The sequence below is a fragment of the Puma concolor genome, chromosome A1 (assembly GCF_028749965.1).
Source record: "Puma concolor isolate L17-30 chromosome A1, mPumCon1.1.hap2, whole genome shotgun sequence".
Taxonomy (NCBI): domain Eukaryota; kingdom Metazoa; phylum Chordata; class Mammalia; order Carnivora; family Felidae; genus Puma; species Puma concolor.
In genome coordinates, this window is record NC_141667.1 from 190,864,573 (window position 1) to 190,870,582 (window position 6,010).

Below are 6,010 nucleotides of genomic sequence, written 5' to 3' on the forward strand. Positions count from 1 at the left end.
TTGAGATCAAATATTGGCAAGATTCACCTTAGAAAATAAAGCATTTCACATGCTATGAACAGGAAGCTCAAGAACCTTGTTTGACCAGATCAATATGATGGAGGAGAAAGAATGTGCCATCCAGGAAGAGATGGGGGAGTAAGGACAAGTGCCACGTGGGAGGCAGGAAGACGACGGACTGAGAGGTCAAGGTTGGCACACTAGGAAGGCAGAAGACCCCCATCTCCCCGCAACTTAATGCATTGAGTCCTAAAGGCAGTTGTGTTCTGCTGTGGCGATGAAAGGACTAAAAGTCACGTAACTGGCTCTGAAGCCAGGCTCACAAAATGCACGGCTCTCAGGCAGTGTCCCTGGGCTGGCCGGAGGAGACCCTCGAGAGGGTCCTGAAAACTGCGCGGCTCAGTGTAAACGGGTATGTTGGCTTTCTTGTTTGTCCCTCGATCTCCCCTGAGCTTAAATCCTTAAGAGCCGAATTCACTGTGCTGACAACGTGAAATATCACAGCCTACAAAGGGGAGGACTGGCCTTGTCTAAGGGAGAAAGCCTCAAGGTAAATGTCAGTTTGAGGATCATTTGACCTTAAGCCTTAAGGCAGTACCTCCTGGTGACACTTCTGTGACCTGTGCCTTCTTTCAAACTTCTTTACATATGTAACCAGGGCAATTATTTATATGCAGTGTAATTGAACTACCATTTCCCCCAGCTACGTCAAAGTTTAATTTCAACCTATTTTTCTCATTTAAGCTCTTGCCCTGCCTTCTCCTCCCGGTTCCTGGTTTTCATTGCAAAGGGCAGTTTATGAGTCTACTCATTGCTGAAACAATCTTGAGAAAGTGAAATGTGACTTATTACGTGCTAGCCTTACTCGTGTGTGATACAGTCTTGTCTTGGACAAAGTGGAATGCTTTATTACCTTATTTTCTAAGAAATGAGTCATTTCTGAGTGTGTCTCCAAGAAACACCCAGACAATATAATAATACAAATATTTGTCTTTCTGTAAGATATTTGTTTTTATGTAATATAAAGGAGTATTTGTCTGAATAATAATGTTTTGAAGTAAAACATGGCCGTGCCTCACACAAGGAAGGAATGTGACACAGGATCCCCCACCAGATGAGGGAAAAGGATAAAAAACACAAGAGTGCTGACAACGAAGAAGACTGGAAATGACTTTTGTGATAACAATAACAGTAACAACATCCCTCCATATGTGTCTATCACTTCACATAAACTTGGTTTTAGTACTGTTTTTACTTTTTAATAAAAATTTTAAAAAATTATATAGTGCAGTATTTTTTAATTAGAACTTCAAAAATACAGGCATGATTTCTACTTATGATTCTGGAAATTAGGGGGAAAATAACTATTTGTCAGTTGTTATGTAAGGTACATTGGTGATACAGCAACATGACTCATTTTCCAGAAAAACTTGAATTCGGTAAATTGTTTTTGCACTGGATGAATTTCATGACAAGTTTTTGAGGTAGGCTGAGGTAATGACACAGTAGGAACTGGAGAATGCTGCATTTGGTTGTTTTTTGTTTTCCTTTTTTTTTTTTTTTAACGTTCTTATTCATTTTTGAGAGACCGAGACAGAGCGTGAGTTGGGAAGGAGCAGAGAGAGAGGGAGATACAGAATCTGAAGCAGGCTCCAGGCTCTGAGCTGTCAGCACAGAGCCCGACGCGGGGCTTGAACCATGGACTGCAAGATCGTGACCTGAGCTGAAGTCGGATGCTCAACTGACTGAGCCACCCGGGTGCCCCGAGAATGCTCCACTCAGAAACAATGTTCTGGTGGTTGTGGGGAGAAATGCCACATATGTGGTACAGGGGGCTTGGGAACTCCAGAATGCTAATGACTTGGAATCCAGATGCCCTCACAGACCCACCTGCTCTATAGAGACCATTGCCTCCCACCAGTCCCTGTGACCAGAATCACAGTAACTACCTACCAGAGAGAAATGAGTCTATTTATTTATTTAATCTATTTTTATTTTTTGGAGAAATCAGTTTACTAATTACTATTGTCGAGGGCCTATCATGTGCAGTTCACCCTTATAGATTCCAGAGACAGATTTATAGATGCAGTCCATGCTTTGGAGGTGACAGTGAATAATAATGTTTATACTAAGAGTAGCTTGCCTTCAGAAGTAACCGTCACTGTTTTAGATGTAGGGATACAAAGATAAATGAGATATAACCTGTGTCTTCTAGGAACTCATACTTATGCTGAGTTAAAAGGATGAATCAGATACCGTTCCTGTACCTAAAGGGTACAATCGAGTCAATACTAGTAAATATAGTTAATAGTGATAAGAATAGTTTCTATTTGTTGAGAATCTACTGTGTACCAGGCACCGTATTAAGTGCCTTGATTCTACTCCTTTTTTTTTTAATTTTTTTTAACGTTTATTTATTTTTAAGACAGAGAGAGACAGAGCATGAACGGGGGAGGGGCAGAGAGAGAGGGAGACACAGAATCGGCAGCAGGCTCCAGGCTCTGAGCCATCAGCCCAGAGCCCGACGCGGGGCTCGAACTCACGGACCACGAGATCGTGACCTGAGCTGAAGTCGGACGCTTAACCGACTGAGCCACCCAGGCGCCCCATCTACTCCTTAAACTCTACTCTTTGCAACTCTATCCTAATAATTAATTGGGATAATTAGTTGTCCCAATTACACAGAAGGGTTTAGGATCAGAAAGATAAAGTGAGTTGATATTTAATCACCTGGGCAGAATATTGTGGAAAAGAGATCAAACTCAGTCTGACTCTACAGCTTGCCCTGTTTCCTCTGCACGATAATATAGACATCTATTATTTAACAAAGTTTTATTATCAATAGGGGAAGACTTTCTTATACCATCTGCAGTGTTTTAAGAAGCACAATTGCCCAATGAAATGCTTTAGTGAAAAACAGTGTCAGAAAGCACACAGCTTCTGTGGTAGGCATCTCAGAAAGAAGGTGCATGTTAATGAAGGTAGACTCATTGCAGTAATAAACAAATTGGAGTAAAGAATGTATAATGACTCACACATAATAGTTTATTACTTGCTTACATAATACCCTTAAAGGTGTCTTTTTGTTGTTGTTTATTTATTTTGAGAGAGGCAGAGATAGCATGAGTGGGGGGGGGGGAGAGAGAGAGAGGGAGGGAGGAAGAATCCCAAGCAGGCTCTGTGCCATCAGCGCAGAGCCTGTTGTGGGGCTTGAACCCATGAACTATGAGATCATGACTTGAGCTAAAACCAAGAGTTGGACGCTTAACGGACTGAGCCACCCAGGCACCCCCAAAAAGGTGTTCTTTAATCAGAGTTTCATAGTGGTGATTCAGAGACCCAGCCTCCTTGTACCCTGTCGCTCTGCCATGGGGCTCTGCCATCCTCTCTGTGTGGCTTCCAAAGTGGTTTCGTTTGTTGCATGAGGACAGTGGATGTGGAAAGAGCACAGATTACTGTGCACAGAAGTTCCACGGACCAGACCCATGAGTGGTACACATCCCTTATAATCCCCTTGTTAGAGTTCAGTGTTGTAGCTATATAGCTCCAAGGGAACTGGATGTGAGAGGTCCAAGTGTGTGTCTAGGAAAGACTAGGAATGTGGCCAGCGGTCTTGACCCCAAGATGGCTTTGCTGCACCTCTATGTTGAAAAGCACAACTAATTTGGCAGCATTAGAGTGTCCTGTGAGAGGGGATGTGTTATTTTGGGTATAGCCTCAGCAAAATGGCCTGAAAGTTCTGGCTAGAGTATTTTGTAGAGCAAAATAGGAGCAGGTTTCTGAAGGACATAGAAGTAAAGGCGTGGTCAGGAGAGAGAGCTTCAGCACTGTTCACATGTCTGGGGTCCTTCTCCCTTCTGTAAACTTATGTGTCTCATAGGTTGGCTTTTAGTTGGTGAAATCTCTGCACCTGACCCAGAGTCTCAGCAGGGCACCGGGCACATCTTCTTCACAGCTTTGTCGTGGACTGTGGACAGGGGTGGAAGGCCACTGGGCCTTGGGCTCCCATTTTTCAACCCAATGTTCACTTGGCCTGCAGGATCAAACACATAAGACTCAGCAGTCAGCAGGTTAGAGAAGAGGGTGGAAGAGAGATGGAGAAGCTGACCATTGGGGCAAAAGCAGAACACTTTTCTTTTCTCTTGATCTCTACTCTTTGCCTCATTTCCCTTCACTGAATGTAACTTTTCCCTCTAAGAGAGTATTTGTGCAGACATCCTCCCTCCTGGGTCCCCTCCATCATCCATGTTATGTAAAATGTCATTGAGGAACATGCTCTCCAGAAGCTCCATGGGGAGAAGAGTCACAGGGCCGCCCTCCAGGACAGATATGAAGGAGGTGACATTATTGGGTACCTTTGCCTTTCATTTTGTGTTTTTCCAGCAGGTGCCTTTCCTGAGCTTACTTCTAGCTCTCTTGGTTGGAAAAATACCTGATAAAGGAATCTCTATAAGATCTTCACTTTTGTGTGGGGTGAGTATTTCCATTGTGTCAGATTTCTCTTCACTCATCTTCAGAACAAATCCTTGTTGATGGGATTTCTGATTCCCCAACAATTTCTGGAGGTTGTATCCTGGGAAGATCCTCCTAGGGGCTCTTTAGAAGCTGTAGATGTATCCTTGAGATGTATATTCTTGAGAACAATGTTTTTCTGGTGAATTTGGTGATTTTATCCAAGCCCTGAGTGGGGTCCATTTTCCTATAACCATTAAACAAATCACTGGATAAATTTGAAAAAGTTCTCAGCTGCCACAAATAATTTCCCTTTTAAGTCTGAGATTTTTGTTTTCAGACAATGCAACTGAGTTAAGCAATAGGTAAATTATGAAGATATTATTTAGTGGGAGAGATGATGACATTGGAACATTTGATCTACACTTCCAATTGAAAACAGAGGTTCTTAAGATGTTTGGCATCAATAGATTTGATGGCACACTGGAAGAGATTGAGAGTCTCAGAACAGCATAACAGTTACAGTGCAGTTTCTGTCACAGGATAGTCATGCCTCCTGTGTGTATAACGTTCTTCTCCACCCCCACACTGCTCACCAGTTTGCCCCAGTAGTGTCCACTTTGGTAGACTGATTGATTGCCCTGAACTCCTCTGATATACCCACCAGGCAAAAATTCTTATGGGTTCTAGTGAACAAACACCTTTATTTGGATCCAGATGAATTATGTTCCTTACCTCTTATTCACAGCACATCGTCCTCTACTCTATAATGTTTAAATTAAATCATGGCAGCACACCCATGCAAGGGCACACCATGAGTAGTCGCCACTGACTGTGGACCATTGTGGGTTCTAGAAACGGTTGAACATACAAAGATGAACACTGAATAGCTTGGAAATAGCATAAGGTTACCTTCTTTATGGAGGGTATTGTGGGTTCATTTGTGTTTCCCAAAGAGATATGTTGAAATCCTAACTTCTAGTACCTGTGAATGTGGCTTTATTTGGAAATAAGGCCTTTGCTTATGTAGTCAAGTTCAGTTGAGGTCATCCTGGATTACAGTGGGTCCTAATTCACTGGTGTGCTTGTAAGAAGAAGCACATTTGTGCACATAGACACACAGGGAGAGTGCTATGTGATGACAGAGGCACAGATTGGAATGAATCAGCTGTGAGCCACAGAATGCCAGGGGCTGTTGGCAAGTGAGGAGAAAGGCTTGGGATGGATTCTCCCTCAGAGCTTCCAGAAGGAACCAGCCCTGCCAACACCTTGACTTCAGACTTCCAGCCTCCACACTGAGAGAAAAAATGTCTGTTGTTTTAAGCTACCCATTTTGTGGTGCTTTGTTTTGATGGCCCCACAGGAAACCAGCTCTGAGGGTAATGTTGAAACCAGTCATCTCCTCCACCAACTTTATGTCACAGTTGTGCCTTTTGTCATGGAGGTCCCGGATATACCTACTGGTGGGAAAAGAACTTTGATGGGATATTGTTCCCACTTGGAAGCAAGAGAAATTCTCTCTCTCCCTGCCTCTACCCTCTCCTTCTCATTCCTCCTT